Genomic DNA, 21012 nt, shown 5'->3' with positions numbered 1-21012 from the left:
ATATAGAGGTAAAATGTGTGGCCAATTCAAAAAGGAAACATTCTAAACTAGAAAGAGATTTGAAAGACTACAGGGAAGGTAGGGCTTATCCGAAACCTAAACCAATAACTTTTAGATACAATACAGCCCACAACTATAATGAAAATGCAGCTGGGAATTTTGTTCAACAAGAACCTGAGTATGGAGAGCAAGTCAATCATTCCAACTCTTTTGAAATTCCCCCTTTACGGAGGTCGGACAGGATTCGGAACCAGAATCCTGTCCGTCTCCCACAGTACAAACCCAACTTCAGACGGAACTATCATTAACTCTGGAAGGACAAAATAATACAACTATTTTCAGACAAGGTAATATTTTTACATTAGATGATTTTAAGATTTTTAACTACAGTAATATAGAACTAAATGAAGGGCATTTTCATCTTTTGTCAAAAGGTTTTAAATTCATTCCTACTAGAAAAGCTAGTCTACCTAGATCTATTTTAGATTTAAAAATGTTTCTCAGGAAAATGAATTTTTCTTTAATATTTCAGGATAATAGCACATTACCTAGGCAAACAGCCACACTAAAGAGGAAAAGTACGATGAACCCACCATTACACCCACAGTTGAAAAATCTTGATTTTATATTAGAAAGAGAAATCAGGAAGGTTGTATCTGAACACAGGATTTTTCCTAATCTTACTGAAGCGGAAAGGGGAATACTAAATGAATTAAGAAATAATAAGGACATTAGAATCATGCACCCGGACAAAGGGGGTGGCACAGTTTTAATGGATTACATTTTGTATGAATCTAAAATGAAGGATTTACTAAACGACACAGATAAATATTCACGAGCTTCTATCAATGAGGTCAATTTAGCAAATTCAAAGGTTAAACTATTACTTTATGATTTATTACTTGAGGGGTCCATTGACAAAGATACCTACAATTTTCTTTTGAATTCACAGCCAAGGGTTCCATCTGTCTTTGGAATTCCAAAGGTACATAAGGACCCAAATAATCCGCCACTTAGGCTTATTGTGGCATCTGAGGGTTCAGTTACATCCTCTTTAGCTAAATTTGTGGATGAAAAATTTAAAAAGTTGTCATACGATAGCCCACTGGTTCTGAAAGACTCATGCGATTTTCTCAGATGTGTCAAACCAGAATTACACTCAGCAGACTTGGCTTTTGTTACTCTTGATGTTGTTGATCTGTTTGGATCAATCCCCCACGACATAGGGCTTCAGTGGTTCGAAGACATCATGAGAGACAGTAAAATGTTTACGTCAAATGACTTTAGGAATTGTTTAACTTTCATGGATGTAATTCTTCAGAACAACTTTATGTTTTTCCAGGGGGAATTTTTTCAACAGAAAAGAGGGGTAGCAATGGGGGCAAAATGTGCCGCCACATATGCAAATCTAGTTTTGTCAAGATGGGAACAACTTTACATTTTAAACTGTCCTTTCATAGATTGTTGGTCCTTATATAAAAGATTCTTGGACGACATAGTGATTTTTTGGACAGACACTCATGAGAAATTTATAGAGTTTTTGCATTATATTAAAAATACCACAAACTTTTTGGATTTTACTTACACTTATAATACTGAAAATCTTACTTATTTGGATGTTAACATTAAGAAAGAACCAGGTGGTTTTGCATCATGCATCCATCGAAAAGAAACATTTTCCAACTCTTATCTACATTTCCAGAGTAGTCACCCTTATTTTCAGAAAAAGAACTTGGTTAAAGGACAGTTGGTCAGGGTGAGCAGGATGACATCTGGTGAAGAAGATTTTACAACTGAGTGTGTAAAATTAATGTAAATGTTTAGTAAACGTGGTTACCCAAATTCTTTATTACAAGAAACAATGGAGTCAGTGGTTTTGGAAAGGAATAACAGGTTTGCTCCCATTCTTGGAAAATCTAATTATGAGCTTATTAAAGTTAATACTAACACCCAAGAAGAGAACAAATGGGATGACGCATACATTATGGATTTTTCAGGAGATGCAGGGGCAATGAAACAAATTATAACTAGAGAATGGAACAGGTTTACAGAGATTTCTGACCTTGAGACACTTAAAAATAAAAATCTGACATTTATTTTCCGTAAGGATGTAAATTTTAAACAATTTTTTGAGTTTGGGAAAGCAAATACTTCTTCAAAAAGACCCGGTACTTTTAAATGTGGTAGTTGTCCACAATGCCCTTTAATACACAACAGGGGTAGTATTCTAGTTACATCAAGAAATAGGGAGATTACCAGCAAATGTTTTTCCAACTGTAACACCAATGGTGTGGTATACATGGCTACTTATAAGGTTTGTACTTTATTCTACATAGGCAAAACTGAGAGAAAATTAAGAAATCGTATTTATGAACACAGTTATGAAATTAGGAAGCAAAATAATAAAAATGCCCTTTACAGACATACTTTGATTTGTCCGCAAGCAACTTTTCTTTTTTATGTTTTGGAAATAGTACCCAAGGAATTGAGAGGGGGTATGTGGGAGGCAAAACTCGAATATAGGGAGTTATTTTGGCAGATTGTTTTAGATTCCACAAAACCCCCAGGTTTAAATGATATGATTTCCATTACTTCAGTTTTGAAACTAAGGGCTGCTAAATTGTGATTTGAGGTACAGCCACAAGATGGCACTAAACACAAGGGTTTTAGGTATATGTTTAACATTAAGGAATACAAAAGGTAGCTTTTTTAAAATGAAAAAGAAATAAATGCAGTTTTATGTTATATGAATTTAAAGACAAAGTATAAAATGTTGAATTATAATACTTATATTTATATTTATAATTATTTCATGGATCGTATTTTAACAATAATTTTAAAGTTTTTTTAAATGGGAAACTTTTATTACACTTTTTTACCTTTAAACTATTTATTCAATTAAGGTATGTTAATGATCAATTATCATTGTACTTTGCACAGGTTGAATGGTATAAAATGATGTAAGGTCTACTGTGATTTGTTCATCTCTGATGAAGACTTGGATTCTATGTCGAAAACGTATTCTTTTGTGTTGCAGCGTTAAGGAATTAAAGTGCTTGTGCTTATCTAAGGAGTTTGGTTTTTGACCTTCATTTGGGCACTCGTGCAAGTCCTGTTTTTTGGTTCTAGCCAACAAGGTTCCCTGGCTTACGCCACCCAAGAAAGTTATTTTCTTGTGCCACTGTCGAACAGAGACACAGAAGTGATCCCCGGGGTATATTTCCTATGTCCCATCCACTCATCAAGATTTTTCTTGAAGAGTGCTAATGAAGAACTTTACTTGACATAGATGGGTAGCCTGCTCCAGAGTACGGGAAGTCTCTGGGACAGGAATCTATCCCTCCAGCATGTCCTGTGACATTTTCTCATTCATTTTCTCTCCCTCAGTCATGATGTACAGTAACAGAAAATGATATTATAAATCTTAAATTGTACTGATACTGTTATATTGCTTTTTTGTTAACTTTTATTGTAAAATTTTTTGAAGCCTTTTATTTATTGCTTATGTTAACCTTGACTGTAAGGTTTGTGGAGCTTTTCTCCCCTGGCCTCCACTGAAAAAGGGCTATTCAGATCAGTTGGACATTCCCGGTCAACAAATGTAAAATAAATAAATATTAAATCATTTCCGACATTGTGGCAGCCCATTCGTATCATGTATTGTCTGCATGTTGGATGTTCATAACCCGGGGACTGCTTGTTTTATCATTCTTCATAATGGAAAAGAAATTAATCCAAGTTCTAACAGAGCATATACATTGTAAGGTATTTGTAAGTTTTTGAACCCTTACATGTGCAGGACACTAATGAAGCCCTTGTGATAATGCTAAAGATTTTTTCTGTTTATCCAGAAGTTTCTGACTTCATATAATGTCAACCCTGTGTGTAGTAAACAATTCTTCTTTACATTATATTTACTTTTATCAAAAATCATTTTTCTACAATTTATTTTGCTTTAGTCATTTGATTTTTCTAAATGAATAATATAAAACCTGTTGTTATTGTTATGTTTCCTACTCATTTGCTGACATTATTTCCAAACAAGGCATCTTTCTTCCTCCAGCTGGATGCAAGGTTCTAGTGAATCTGTGTTGCTGACAGGATTGAAACCCTGTGCATCTAGGGCCCACTGGCTTGGGGGAGATCACTGGCAGGGGCTGCCACAACACTTAATTCTAATACAAAAATTACACTTCTTCACAAGATTACTGCATATTGAGTAACAGATTAATTCTAGCTCTTCCAATGTGAAAACAGAAACTCATAAGAGAGAGCCAGTGGACTTATATTTCTGGGTAAATTTCAGTAACTGGCTAGTAACTGCAATGCCTGGATGCCAGGAAGAAAGAAATACAGAGGATCTGAAAAAAAATCAGCTACAAAAGGTAAGGAAAAAACACTGATTGTGAATAGTTCTGCAGCTGCTCAGAAGAAACGGTGCAAGCTCCAGACCTGATTTCCAGTAATATAGAGGAAAATATAGGACAACTGCACTCAGACCTGGTTTAAAATATATGAAACACTGATGGGAGTGTATCAGCTCAAATAATAAAAGGCTGAAAAAAATTGCAGGAAGCTTTAAACAGATATTCAGATGAGGTGATAAAACTGCAAAAATCAGAGGTCAAAATGAAGAAAAGGCTGGCTTAATATGAGACTGCTCAAGAAGAGATGTTTCAGAAAATAATAAAATTAGAGGACAGAGCACGCAGGGAAAACCGGAGATTTTCTGCTGTATCAGAGAAGCTGGAAGGAACAGACTGTATTAATTTTATGAAAGCACAAATAAGCAACTGGATTGGTATTCCACAGCAGGAGTTATTAATTGAAAGGATACATCATGTGTATTCTCCAAACCTGGCCAGAAGAAATCAACCTAAACTTTAATAGTAAAGTTGCAATCTTACCAGCAGAAGGAGTTGATTCTGACCAAACTGTGGCAGAAGGACAAAGTACTAAAAGTGAGAGACAGCAAAGGGTTTGTGAATAATGATTACTCACTGTACACCAGGCAGAAGAGGAGTAAATTTATTCCACTATTCAAGGAATGTCAAGAAGCAGGCATAAGATTCAAACTGCTGTACCCATCTATCTTCAAAATATTCTTTCCTGGAGGGACAAAAATATTTTTTTTGATGCAGAACATGGTAAGGAGGAAATACAAAACTTTGTCAAACAAAAAGTGAGCCACTTCTTTTTCTTCTGGCAATAAAGACCACAGAGAGACTGTGCCAGCAAAACTTTTCTACTGTTTCAATGGAAAATGCTTGAGAGAAGGAAAAAAGCACAAGAGTTGACTAGAAGAATCAAGAGTATGTTAGAAATGAAGCAGATACAGGATTTGGGAGATGGAAATGAACAGGAATAAAACCAGCAACTTGGAAAGTGACAAATGTGGGACTACAAAGCAATAATTATACCTGTGAATATGACGGAACAAGGAAATCTAGAAATATTGCACTTTTTTAACTTTGTTAAACTTGTAGGGACTCTAAAGCATATGTGCTACTTCAAGTCACTAATGTTTGGAAAAATACTTAGGAGAGGGGAAGAAGAGGGAGAAAGTTAACTGTAAGCAGAACAATTTTTGGAAGCATATGTATTCCCTGATAAAATTATAAGGTTGATTAGGAGGATATATGAGGGAACAGAGGCAAAAATTAAAATGGGTGGGTTTTTCTCTGACAATTTCTGCTTGAGCAGAAGAACCAGGCAGGGGTGTCGTCTTTCCCCTTTGTTATGTTTAGAACCATTGGCAAAGAAAATAAGGGACTCAGAAATTCAAGGATATAATTGGTATGGTAGTCAGAAAAAGCTGGCTGTATTTGCAGATGATATTATTTTATACCTGATAAAACCAGAAAAGGGCATTTCAGTGATGTGAAACATTTTGAGACAGTTTCAAATCTTTTTTGGGATACAAAATTAATGAAGCTAAAACAAAGGCAATAGCTGTAAATTATGTACCCATACACAAACTGGTTCAGCAGTATCCGTATTTATGGGGGCATGATAAAATGGAGTACTTATGGATTAAAATTATTCCATTGTAGCAGCTAAGAATATGTGGAAAGAGACTAAACAAAAGATAATACAAAAACTGAGAATTTGGAAACTCTGTGATATGGACATGGATAGTATGATACAAGCAGTATGTTTTTAGTCCCTTTAGACTTCTACATGGGTCAGGCACAGCTTTATCAACCAGAAGAGAAGTTATGGATAGCAATTAAGAAAGAGCTGAAGGATTTTATCTTGGAGGGGAAGACGGCAAGAGTCAAGTGGGATAAGATGATTCTTCCAACAGAACAAGGCAGATTGGGATTACCCGATTTGATGGGGTATTTCAGAGCTGCACAGTTAAGGCTCCTATACATAGCACAAGCAGAAAACTATAATTCAAAGTGGAAAGGGATAATAATGAAACGGGGGAAGCTCAAAACAGGAAGAGACTGGGATTTTGGATGCAGATCTTTAAGAATAATATTATATTCATAAAGTAGCAGTAAGTATTCTAAGAACTAAGCCAACACGGGAATGGAGAAAGGAGATTCTGTTGATAGGGATGACTGCAATTTGGGATACAGACAATAGGCAAGAGGAGGCAGGAATGTATTGGAAAAAACTGGCAAAGGAACCAAGGTATTGGGAGCAAATAGAGATGGAAAGGTAATATAATGGGAAGAATGTATATTGAATTCAGGTTAGAGACCGTCTTCCCTGTCAAGGATTGATATCAGAGTATAGACAAAAAGAAAGAAATGGGGGGGGGTCCTAAATGAAAGACCAGCACTTTTAGTTTTTAGTAGAATCTAGAATGGAAGCTTCTGTTAAAAAAGGAATAATTAACAGAGTATATAAAATATTGTATAATAACTATAAGAATCAATCAGAGGATGATAAATAGGATTGAGAAGAGAAATTGGATAAGTAATTCACAAAGAAACAATGGGGGATATATGTATGTCTCCCAAATATGCAACAACATGTAGAAGATTTAGGATTTTTGCTTGGAAATGTTTACATAGGTATTTTTATATACACCCAAGCTGACTCCAGAGAATTTATCCTGAGGTAGGCAGCAAATGTTGGCGGTGTGATGGGGAAGAAAGAGGCAATTGGGAACATATTTTCTGGGAGTGTAATGAGTTGGCGGACTTTAAAGATTCCCTGTAGACTACTCTATCAGAGATACTGGGTGAGCAAATTGATGCATCTAGGGAAGTTATTTTCTGAGCTATGATGCAGAATTAGAATTGCCTAGACACAGTAATGCCTCACTGAAGTCTTATTATGGTCGCTGTCAAAAAAGCAGTTATTAGAAAATAGAAATCAAAGTCTAAACCAACAGTACTAGAAGCAGTGACTATAGTAACAGATAAAAAAATGGAATTGGGATCTTTAGAAAAGGGTAGGAGCAATTTGCTTAGAAAAAATGGGAATTGTGGAAACAATACATACAGGGGAGGAATGACTGGAAAGAAGGCAGGATCTGAATGAACTGTGTAATATTTTTTTTCTTGTAAATATTTTATTGATTTTAAATGAATAAACAGATAACATTAAATTAAGAGCTATGTAATGTTTGAGAGTGACAATGATTGAATATATTATAAGTGATGTATAATGTTTGCAACTAAAATTATGTCAATATAGATTGTGATGTATAATTCTTGCAACTAAGATTGTCAATATGGTTTGTTTTCATATAAATGTATGATTACCTTTGTCATAAGTAATAATTTAATAAAGATATTTCTTGTTTAAAAAACTTACAGTTCTTCTTCAAGAATGCATTTTGCATGCATTATACATCTTCTTTAAGGTCACACTCTGCTTGTGTCTCTGCAACTTTGAAAGCAGGATTTTGTAAAGCATGGAGAATTTGCTTTAGGAGAATGTGTAATACCCCAGTTAGGGATGGCGAGTTGGTTAATTTATTCTGGCTCAAACCCTGTACTTAGATTACAAGAGACAGAGCCAGAATCTTCTATACCAGCTACCAAGCTGTCATCATGGAGTGTGTTTTCAAAAAAATGTTGAGTTTCAGTTACTTCATGGAATGTAAAGTGTATTTTACAGGAATGTTGAGTTTCAGTGCATTTTCAAGGAATTTTGAATTCCAAGGGAAGAGAAATTTACTGTTGCTCATGCAGTTTTGTTTACCAGGCTGCCGTCATCAGTGTTTGTGCCATAAAATTTAAAAGCAGCATTAGTACACAGACATTGAGAAGCTGCCATGTTTCAGCACTGTTGAGTACATATATCAGGTCACCTTACTATTTTAGCTTCTAGTTTTTGTTGAGGATTAGTAGCATACTTGCTTTTGGTGCAGAAGGCTGTGGGTTCTACTCCCACACAATGTAGATGGAGTGCTGATATTGCAGTGCCTTTTAAGGGAGGAATGGGGATGCTGCACTCCTAACTGTGTCCTTATTTGGATGAAATGCCTAATAACTATGAACCTGTTGTCAGTTTGATGACCATTTCCTATTGCAGTATTACCAGCTTACCTTTTTTCTTTAACGTAACATGGGCAATTTATTTTTCAAGGGCAACAGGCACTGAATTTGTACATGAAACACTGAAATGTAAAGTTGTTTGCAAGCAACAACCTCTTATTTAGTTGTAGATCTTTTTATTGTGTAATTATTCAGATGAATTTTACTTCTGCAGAGATTGTTTTATTGACTGATATTGGTGGATTGTAATGACAGCAGTTGAGTGGCCTTTCATGGTTGAAATGTTCTGAAATGGGTAGTTTTGTCATTACTAGTTCATATATTTTGATTCATTGCTTACGGCAAAATTTTCAAACTACAAATTTAAAACACATTCTAACAAGTTGTGCTGCATTATATAAGGAATATAATTTAACACAATCAGGAAGGTGAATCAAAGAACACATGCATGTATACATGGTCCTAAAAATCTGGGCAAGAGGCCTATGGTTTAAAAACAGCCCAAAATGTAAACTTAATCCGCCATTGGACAGATGCATTTTCTTTGAATGTTGGCTTCTGTGCTGTTTTGAAGAATATGCGTTTCAGTGGCAGAGAAGCTTACTATTCATGCTAAGTCTGTTTTCATTGTGAGACTATATTGTTTGGTTTAGAAAATGGCTATCAGTGTTTGTGCTATAAAAGTTGAAGTAAAAGTTTTAAATATCTCTAATCACTGTAGAAATAAAGAAAAAATAATATACACACTGGCAGTTTTGTTCAGTGTTTATGGTAACTGGGGAGAAATAACCAAGTAATGGGACACTGGAATGGCTGGAGGGGGTGCTGCTGGGGTGGGGGTGCTGCTGTGGGGGGAGGGCTGATCCATTACCCTGTGTAGGGCCCTGTTTGACCATGATCCAGCTCTGGTTGATGGAGTTACTACAGAATTAGATGAGACACAAACATTGAGAATCTACTATGTTTCACCACTGTTGAATACATGTATCAAGTCACCTTACTATTTTAGCTTACACTTTTTGTTGAAGATCAGTAGTCATGGTAGAGATGAGCTCCCTTGCTTTCCTGTATGTGTATTATATGCATGCCTGTAAGTGAATTTGCTTATGTGTCTCTGTGCTTTAGACTGTCATTGAATCTGGTCTATATTACGTGATCGAATGGTCAAATAGTCGAACACATAATAGTCAACTCATAGTAATCGATCCACCACAATGTCGAATGGTTCAATGGAGATCTCTGTACAGTGAGGAAATGGAAGTTTTCCATTGTCTGCAGTGTAGTTCGATCTCGGAGTTTGTATATTTAAGTAGCGGGGGGTGTGGGGGGAGCAGCCCCCCATGGGAGGTGCAGGGGGCTTGCCCCCCTGCGTAGAGCATTTAAATAGTTTGTTTGGGTGGGTTTTTCTTTTTTTATTTTCCGTTCGATATTGTGGCAGTTCGATTATTACGGGTCGACTATTACTTGTTCGACTGTTTCACAATTCGATCACGTAATATAGACCCATTGAATCAGTATTAGCAAATTCAGACATATTTAGGAATTGCTGTGTGTTTTTTATCAGCAACCAAGTCTGTTTCCCTAAGGGTTATAAGAAGTAATATTATGCAAAGATCTAGCTGCTGATTGTCTCATTATCGCCACCATTCATGATATAGAGAGTTTGTCATGATGCACTTAAATTTACAACATGCTAGATAGACAATATTGATTTGCATCAAACAAATATTATTTACCTGCCTCATTGTAGAGTGCATGAACTAACTTAATGTTTTTAGGATAATTGCATTGATTCTTTTAGTCAGCTATGTCTTTAAATCAGGAGCGAAAAGATCAAGAAGGAGATAAGGGGATTTAATGTTGTAGGAAGATTTGGTTCAGGACTGTGAACCCCCAAAATGAGAATATTTTTTAATGCAGTGTTACCTAGAAACAGAAAGTAACATTTATTTATTTATTGGTTGATTGATTGATTGATAATTTGACATTTGTTTACCAGTAAAGTCTAAGTAGGAAATAAATACCCATTTTCAGCGGCGGCCTGGGGAGAATGGAGTCAAACATCAAATAAAATACTAGTACAAATGTAATTAAAAAACATATAAATACAGTGTAATGTTGAAATACACAGAATGCAGTAAAGCATGAGGAGACCCTAGTGATGTAAAAATAAATAAATAAAATGACTGCTAAATATGATATATGACATAAAGAGTGACACAGTGGCACAGTGGATAGCATTGTTGCCTCACAGCATGAGGTTCTCTGGTTTAATTCTCTTCTGGGATGCCTTCTGTGTGTGGTCGGCATGTCCTTCTCGTGTCCGCGTGGGTTTGCTCTGGGTGCTAAAGTTTCCTCCTACATTCCAAAGACATACAGTAGGTGGATTGGACACTCTAAATTGGCCATAGGTGTGAGTGTGTATGTAAGTGTGCGATATGGAAGAACAGCGGTGGCAGGGCTAGCCACCTGGTGGTGTGAATTTGGCTGTAGATGATTGTCACTGCTGAAGTGACACCCTGACCCTACATGCAAGAATTGTGGCTGGCTGGATGGATTAAATACAGCATTAACATATGAAATGAGGAAGAAGAAAAGACAGCCTTTACTAAGGCTATGAAAGATAAAAAGCAGGCTAGGGTAGGCATGTGACATAAGTTTGTATATAAGGAAGTAACTGAATAAGGAGGCTGGAGAAGCAGTAGAAGTCATTTGACTCCTGCCATAGAGTTGTTATATTGTACTTTGTATGGCAACTACTTTATAAACTTGCAAAATCTGTTCAACTTGGTGTGCAGTGCATGTATACTAAAGAGAGAGAGAGAGAAAGAAAGGGGAGTGGTGGAGTCAGTGGTAGAAAGTCCATAGTCTCACTCTAGCTTCTGCAAGTTGAAGGTTAGCAACACAATAAAATGACATTAAGAGAGTGCTTGAGATTTGCCAACATTTCTTAATAGGGGAGGTGAGGGAAGAGAGAGAGCGAGAGTGAGAGAGTTAGTGAGTCAAGCTCCCACTGAATACTTGAGCTATGAACGTCTATACTGCAGCTAGCTAGAGAGGGCACTTCATTTGAAAGAAGACATGCACCTCTTGTTATTTGAACCAAGGAACATCGCTTTGCCATTAATGAAGTTAACACTAAGTTAGGCTTTTTTAATAAAATAAACTTTATTTATCTTCCAGTCAAAATGTCATAACAATCAATAACATCATCAAGGTTGAATTTGTGCAATATGTTCAATACAGCCAAATCAAAAACAGTATATTAGTCATCCTTGAAAGGTGAGCATACAAATATTACATATTTGTTTACAGTAGCACTAGTAATTATATCCACCTCCATTTTAATAGCACAGGCCCTTAAAAATTTAAAGGAGAACCACACCCACAGACTCAAAAAACATGTTTATTTCATCATGGTTTGATGTTTCCAATAGTTTAACACCACTCTGGGACTACTTATATGTTTTTAAATATTTTTAAATGTAATTTCAGAGTCTGACCACATGGGGTCTAGCATCCTGAAGAGTTTTCAAATTCTTCCTAATCCTCCAGGTATCCCACAATGCAGTGTTTGTCTTTAACACATTACGTCACACAGGCTTCTTTGTTCAGTAGAAGCTGTGACTGCATTGATTTTCCATTGCATATGCTGGTGTCTTTCAATCAGTCAGTTTGAACTAACAATTCCTGCTTTTCAATGACTACTTAAAAAACAAACACAGCTAAAGCCACAGAACAGACTTTCTAAGTGCTTTTTACTGCTGCTTCTTTTCAGAGATCTTAATTTGCGCTCTTTTGTGATGCCTGAGTTGTAGTTCTTTTACTCATCTACCCTCCCGTCATACTTCACCTCCTTAGCTGTCAAAGTGCTAAAGGTAATTTGAGCTGTTTTTGCTTTGATTGACAGCTCATAGCAGGAGACTTGACTCTTCCACTGTTACCTAGTTCTAGCCTTTTCTTTATGTCAGTGGGACACTTATTTTTGAGGCACTTCAGCCCCCTCCTGTCATGAAGTAGAGATGCATGGTTCATAGTATATGGAAACACACTGTTTGTCAAGGCTTTCTAGTCTCATTCTCAGGGCTTCCCTGTTTGGCTCAAATACTCAAGACAATTTAACTGTGCTGTAAACAGAATTTTTTTAATTGACCTAAATTACTAATTTGACAGTCATGTGAAAGCAAAAGTGTAAGACAGAGGTATCACAAATTCAAATGCCTGTATATAAATTCTTCTATTATTTTACAATTATACATAAAACTGAAAGAAAAAAAACAGCCCACGTAGTGCTTTGCTTCCTGAAGGAGCCAAAACAGTAAATGTTCAAAAACAAGCTCAAAAGTCATCTTCCTTAGGAACAAGCCATAAAATCAGTACTGTGAATGACCACCAACCAGAATTAAAGGGGTGACACAAGCAATAAAATTAATAATTTCCCTAAGCAAGCAGTTCACTGGTCTGCACTAGCGCACACCAACACTGAGACATTTTCTCACAAACCCCCTTCAAGCAGCATGCGCAAGTAAATAAGCACTAAATGGAAACAGTGACCTACAAGTCCCTCAGTAGTATGTCTAAGCGCACAGAGGCACTACAATTCTATATTTCTCCCCATGACTCCCACAGTACACACACAAGCTCTGAAATGCAACATTTCCCCAAGCCATGACTTCATTGGTCTGCCCTAGTACACAGAAGCACCAGAAATTAATCATTTTTTTCAGTTGACCCCTTCTGTGTCTGATCCAAGGAAACACAAGCAGTAAACAAAAAAAAAAAAAACAGTAGCAGGCATCAAGCACTCAGTAGTCTGTCCAAGTACAGACATGCACTGCAATTAAGGTTCCCCCCTGTGAGTCCCAAGTAAACACGAGCACTAAATGAAACATTTGCACCCAAAGAGTCCCTCAGTAGTATGTCCTAGTGCACAGATGAAGTACAGTTTAACATCCCCCCCAGGTGTCCCACAATACTCACACAAGCAGTGTAATGAAACAGTTCCCTAAGCAACCACTGGACTAGTAAACATGAACCCACCAAAAATGAAGCATTTTCTCAACCGACCCCTTGAATAGTTTGCCCAAGTTAACACAAACTCTGAAACAAAACATTAGCAGCCATCAAGTCCCCATGTAGTCTATCCAAGTACACACATGCACTAAAATGTAACATTTGCCTCCCACAGATACACACAACAGTCGCACAAGAGCTGAAATGAGTCATTTATCTAAGTGGCGACTTCTCTTGTCTGCCCTAGCAGACACATGCAACAAAAGTGAAACATTTCCCCACCCTACACCTTCATGTAGCCCATCCAACATTAGCATGAAAATGCATACATACAATTCATGTGAAGCATTTGTCCTGAAGGAGTTGCACACAGTAGTCGAACAAGCCTTAATATGCAATATTACCCCCAACAAAGACTGCACTTTTCTGCCCTTGTACTCATTAGCATGTCCATGTAAGTAGACACAAGCACCAACTGAAATCACTTTCCACAACTATTTCAATAGGGTGTTTGATGCCCCTGCACTGGCCCAGTAATCAAGGAGCCTCAATCCTCACCACTAGCACCAGTGAGGAATGTGCACATTGGGAGGATGACAAGTACATACACATTAAAGTACAATTTCCCTTAAGAGCACACAGAGATCACAATCAGTCTGGGGCTGGTTTCTCCCTCTTTCTTCAGATCCCCAGTAAGACCCCCCACTGACACAGCTGTAGGATTAAGATCTTAGCTGGGTGGTCAAGCCAAAATATCCAGCACCCTCTCTGTCCAGCCAGTGCTTCGTGTCCCTGTCCAAGTAGCTGACACACACACATACTTTGAGATTTGATTTATATACAAACACACAGACACTCCTAGGGAAGGCTGGCACAGGCTTAATAGCTAAGCCCCCTTCTGCCCAGTCTATAAGGTAGTTATCACTGCAACCAACCAGCTCTGTATCAGCTGCTCTAAGGCCCTTACAAAGGATGCCCAGTCCTACTGTGTAAAGTTACTATTATCCAAATGGTAAATGTGACCAAGACTAAGGCTATTGGAGTGGCCCATACAGTGTCACCAGGTACATATGCCAAGTACTATAGGAGCTTAAATATATCTAAACAAACCAGTCACAATTAAAAGGTTTAGATATATTTAATGCTAAATAATAAAATAACAAGACAATACACAAACAATACAGTAAATACAGAGTTCAGAATCACAGGAAATATTTTAAAACAACATTGCAGGACAGTCTCAAATAAATACAGAAAAAATCTAAACTAATATTTATTATATTCCTATCTATATCTAAGAGAGATTACTGTACCCTGGTTACTTACTATTAGCAAGGCAAATGCAGATGAGTGGATGTTCTTGATAGTTCCAAGACAAGAAAATGCCAAGTCTGTCTCTGAGAGAGTTCTTAAATTACTATCAAACATTACTGCTGGGTCAGCTTTGGATGACTTAACTCTTTGTCACCTGCCTTCAGTTCCCAGGCTAATAGATACTAACAGAATTTTTAACATCTCTGTGGAAGAAATACATATCTCTCAGAAGTATGCAGCTTCTAGAAAGTCATTGAGCAATAAAAACACTTCACATTTTAAACATAGCAATTACTTTTCTAGCTCTAGACATCCTGTTTCCTTGCTGCATTAACTAACTTTTATAGCACATTGTAAACAATTTAAACTTATTTTCTTGAAGTTTTGCATATTAACTCTGTATGTTCCAGCTTCTACTATTAAAACATACATTTGCACAGGTACATAGTTTATATACATTTCTGTTCTTTTCAAGTAGAGTACACTGTGGTTACATTCTTGAAGCTCAGTACATAACATACAGTTCAACACACACCTCTGCACCAGTAGTTACACATAACATATAGTTCACTTACATTTGTAAGACAAACATACGAATCATATTAATATTCATAAATAACATATAATTATTTACAAAAGTCCAAATAGCTGGACTGGCAGTATTTCCCTGGTGTCACAGGGTGTCCAAGTACACAGAAGCACTGAAATGAAGCATTTTCTACCAACATGTTCCTCTTAGTCGAAGAAGCAGTACAAGCACACAACCTACATAATTTTTTGACCACTTCAGGATATAAATACAGTACTCAGAAACATGAAAATCAAGCAATATCAGACACAACAAATTCCAGAGTCTCATCAGTTATGCGTGAGCATTGCAAGCATACAGTATCCACATGTCTGGGCCACCTCAGTAGTTGCTCAACCACCACAATTACACATCTCACCAGTTACCATCGAATCAGTATATCCAAGTACACAGATGCACCAACAGAAATCAGTTACCACAGAAAAAAATATAATAACTGTGAAACTGGAAAAAAACAAAAAAATTTTCTGATGAAGTTCTAGAAGTAAAAGGAACGAAAGGGCTAAATTGACTCCTGGTGGGTTTCTGGAAGTTATTGAAGCAGTGACAGTGTCTTCTCTTTTTTCTTTTTTTGTTTTTTCCAGAAATCAATTACCACAATCATGCCATCATTTGATGGTCCCTGGAAACACCAATACTAACATGAGAAATTAGACCCCGCTGAGTCCCTCAGAGTTCACTGACGAACAAAATGAAACTTAGCATAAAGTACCTCCCTAGTAGTCTGACCAGCTGCAGTGAAACACCTAAATAATACAATTCCTACAACCCCCTCCACTAGTCTGTTCATGTATTTACAAGCACCACAATGTAAAAATTTCCCCAACAAACGCTTCAGTAGTATGCACATGTCTACACCAACACAAACACTAAAACACTTCCCCAGGCTAACACATTGGTAATACACAAAAGCACTAAAATATAACGGGTCCCCTTCAGAAACCAGAACGCTCACTTACCCAACTTCCAAAATGCAGTGACGAAAAGGCCATCTACTGCACAACATGGACATCCTAAAACACTGACTTTCCACTCCATGTAAGTAACCCTTGGCCATCCTGTTGAACTTTAAAGGCCCTTTACCCCCGCGGTAGTGCGATCTTGAAGTTGGTATATTTAGTTGGGGGGGGGACAAAGCCTCCCACATGGGTGGGTTTGCTTTCCTTTGGTTTTACTTTTTTGTCAGGGTGGCTGAGGAATTACTTACCTGGAGTAAAAAGTCAGTGTTCCAAGATGTCAGTGTTGTGCGGTTGTTGGCCTTTTCATGTTGGCGTTTTGGAAGTCGGGTAATTGAACTTTCAGGTTTCTGAAGTAGACCCAATATAACATTTCCCCCCACAATTATTCACTTGCTGTTCACACAAGCATAAAGATAGAATATATTCCCCCATCAAGACCATCTGTAGACATTTAAATACCAAATGAAGCATAATCCAAGTGGCTGCTTTATATTGTCTGCCCTTCAGTAGTCTCTTCAAGTACACTCTAGCACTATAAAGAAACATCAGCACCACAAAAGACCCTCAGTAGTATGTGCAAGTGCTCATATGTATTGCAATTAAACTTTACCCCCATGAAGTCCAGCTTCACTCACACAAGCACTGAAATGAAACATCTCCCCAAGCGACCACTTCATTGGTCTGCCCTAGTATACAGAAGCACCCAAAATGAAGCATTTTTCCCAACCAACAGTCCCACAATAGTCACATGCCTAGAAAGGTAGCAGTTGCCCTAGTACACACAAGCACTTACAATGAGGCATTTCCCCAGACAGCCCCTTCAGCAGTCTGTCCCAGTACTCAGAAGCACTGAAATGAAGCATCCTCCCCTCAAGGTATCTTAATTTTGGTTCTTGAAGCACTAAAATTACACATTTTCACCAGGTGAGCAGTTTAGCGGTCTATCCAAGAACACACAAGCACTATAATGAATAATTTCTCCCAATTTGTCCCTCAGTAGTCCTGCAAACATTAAAACAGATACATTTCCCAAAGTCATTAAGAGAAACGAGTTGTAGAAAATGTTTATTCAACCACGAACATAAACTAATAGACACTTGCAGCGAATGCAACAACTAAGACAGATATTAAAGCTTTCACTGAACAAATAGCGTTTTCATACCAACTTCATCAGATACATTTCACAGTATAGTGGACCTTTATATAATAAATGCATACTGACATTGGTCCGTCTGATAATTGATTAATTACACAACAAAATCTTAAAGAACAAGTCTTTAAAACTTGAATTTGTTTAAAACCTGCCTGTTGATGTCTGTTAACAACATAATGTGCAATAAAAATAACTAATGTACAATATCATTGTAAAAAATATATACAATAACAATACAAAAAATATATATCCTAATTGAAATAAATTAAATTTGGTATACTATGAATAAAAGGATGAAGTGTACTATAAAAAATAGAAAATAAAAATATAAATATAAAAATATATGTTGTAAAATAGACACACTTTTAATAAAAATAATAAGATAATAATAGTATGTGGTGAGTAATACTATAATTTATAATTTAGCTTGCCTTAATTTCAAAACTGGCTTGATAGAAGCCATGTCATTGAGCCCTGGGGGTCTTGATACATCTAACAATATTTGCCAGAAGAGCTCACGGTATTCCAACCGCGTCTCCCACATGCCACCTCTAATGTCCTTGGCAACCACTTCTAAAACAAAAAATGTAAAACTTGCATCATTGCAAACCATTTTATGATGATAAAGTGCATTTTTGTTGTTTTCCCTACTAATTTCATAAAGGTGTTCATAAATTCATGTTTTCAATTTCCTTTCTGTCTTGCCTATGTAAAAAGAATAACACAATTTACACAAGGCAAGATAGACAAATCCATTGGTGTGGCAGTTGGCATAGCAATTACTGTGTAAAATCTTATTTCTGCTAGATAATTCTATTTGAGATACGTTGTACAAAAAACTACATTGTGAACAAGCACCACATTTATAGGTGCCTGTTCTTGTTCCTTGTTTAAATTTACATGGATTTTGTCCGAACTCAAAAAGGTTTTTGAAATTTAAGTCCTTCCTATATGTAAAAACCAGGGGACTATGGCGTAACAATTCAATATCAGTAATTTCTTGAAATTTTTGCCATTCCTTATCTACCACTTTCTTAATAACTCCTGAATCTCCATTGAAATCAAGAACAAATGTATCCTGTCTATTTATGTCTTTAAAAGTAGCATTGGAAGTAGTTCCAATGTCTGTTGTTATGACATCTTGCCCTAAAATAGGTAAAAATCTGTGTGTTCTACCCTCAATAACTTCCATTTTCATTTGCTGGATCAAATGTAATGGATAACCCCTATCTTTGAACATGTCACAAACTTTGTCACATTTGGCAATAAAATCATCATCCTCGTATGTCATCCGACTAACCCTAACAAGCTGACCTTTTATTAAATTCTTCTTCTGAAAAAAAGGATGTCCACTCTTAAAATGAAGGTAAGAGTTAGAAAATGTAGATTTCCTATAGATTTTAGAGGAAAATCTACCATTCAGCTTGAAAATATTGACATGTAGGTAATTGAGGACATCTTGATTAACATGGTAGGTGAAATCTAAAAAACTAGAAGTTCCTTTAAGGTAGGACAAAAATTCAAAAAATCTCCCTTCTCCTGCTGTCCACAGGATACAGATGTCGTCTAAAAAACGTTTGTAAAGAATCCAACATTCCTTAAACTCACTGTTAAGTACATAAATATCCTCCCACCAAGACAAAACTATGTTGGCTTAGGTTGGGGCACAATTGGCTCCCATAGCTACGCCTCTAGCCTGTTTGTAAAATTCACCCACATAGTACATGAAGTTGTTGGTTAAAATAATCTCCATCAAAAGGAGTATAGTAGTAAAATCATTGTTGGAAAATGTACCAAAGGTGTTCATATATTCTTCCAACCAAAGTAAACCAGTATCGTGTGGTATACTGCCAAATAGGTCAACTATATCCAAAGTAATAAAAAGCAAGTTTTCATGGTATAATTCTTGCTTTAAATGTCTAAGAAAGTCCCAAGAGTCTTTTAGTGTGGTTTGACCCGTCCAAGATAATTCTTTAAGTTTGTTGTCAACAAATTTACCAAGTGGGGAGGTAATGGCCCCTTCCAAAGAAACAATTAATCTTAGTGGAGGGTCTGACACACACTTGTTAACCTTTGGGATACCAAACACTGATGGAACTCTAGGTTTTTTGTTAAATAAAAAATTAAATGTGTCAAGACTAATGGATCCCTCAAGTACTAAGTCATTAAGCATATAATAAATCCTGGAATTTGCAATATTGACCTCATTGACAGAAACTGTGACGTATTTCAAGGAATTACTAAGTTCCTCCTTCATCTTGGATTCATAAAGTATCACATCCATTAATACAGTACCCCCACCCTTGTCAGGTTGCATGATTCTGATGGAATGATCTTTCTTAAGTGTATCAGGTAACTCATTTTCTTCTTTAGAAAGATTTGAAAAAACTTTATGTTCGGCTATTTCTTTCCTAATTTCCCTTTCCATAATGATTTCAAAATTTTTCAATTGTGGATGAAGGGGAGGATTGAAGGTACTTGGTCTCTTCAGTAAGGGTATTGTAGGTGGAAAATTACTGGTGTTATTGAAAAATAAGGCTAAATTCTTTTCCCTAATAAACATTTTTAAATCTATAATGGCTCTAGATAAGTTTGCCTTTCTTGAGGGAATATATTTAAATTCCTTAGAAAACAAGTGAAAATGATGAATATTCACAGAAACTGTACTATAGTTGAAAATATTATAGCCCCCATATGAATAAAGTGAGTCAGTAACAGAAATACCATCCGTGGATGTTAAATTTAATACCATACTGTCCCTCCCCTCTGACGTCCGTAGTGGTTGTAGTTGTAATGAACATATGGCTTGTTCCAAATCCTGTTGGAATGTCTGGGTAAAGGGGGATAGGGCTGTTCTAAAGGGACTTCCTCCTCTTGAATACTCATGTCTAAATCTGTTCTGTTTGACTGAAGATGTTGACCACTGGGGGCAGGACCTTCGAAATCATTTGTTTCAAGTACATTATATCCATAGGAAGATCTTGGTTTAGGGTATGCTACACCCTCCTAGTATTCTTTGTAATCCCTATCTAGTTTGCCTTGTTTCCTGATGATGGACAGTTATCTCAACTCATTGAACTACTCACCCCAGCATGCAACGCTTTCATTACGTTAACATCAGGCATTCCAGGCAACCAGGAAGCAGCGAGACATCCACTGAGGTTGGCGTCCAAGGATTCTGTTGGAATTTCTAGTTTATCTTCTTTTAAAAACATTTCCAAGGCCAACGAACTTTTAGACACACCTAACATTTTTCGAACGCAGGAAGAAGGTGAACCTTCACCGCCAACAGTCACCGGCTCAAACGCGAATATTCTTCCAAGTGACACACTCTTTTAACTTACCTAGGGTTTCCAACACAAAACCAATTCTTAATTTTCAAGACATTTTACATAAAAATTATGAGTTTGGCTATAAGAGTAAAGTGGGACATCAACAGCTTAAAGTTCCTACATACAAAGACAACTTAGATAAACTGTATTTTCTTATGGATAAATACAAGAAACTTGAAGTTGATAATGT

At 36.7% G+C, this 21012-nt stretch overlaps 1 protein-coding gene across 1 annotated transcript in view; it reads left to right on the top strand.

Moving 5' to 3' along the window:
• Window positions 1-21012, top strand: part of DYRK4 (dual specificity tyrosine phosphorylation regulated kinase 4) — a 1709423-nt gene that overhangs the window by 1673597 nt on the left and 14814 nt on the right. The gene's annotated exons all lie outside the window — the stretch shown is intronic.

This window comes from Protopterus annectens, chromosome 11.part0, assembly GCF_019279795.1.
Source record: "Protopterus annectens isolate FY-2018-M chromosome 11.part0, PAN1.0, whole genome shotgun sequence".
NCBI lineage: Eukaryota > Metazoa > Chordata > Ceratodontiformes > Protopteridae > Protopterus > Protopterus annectens.
This window is presented reverse-complemented; position numbering and strand designations above follow the sequence as displayed.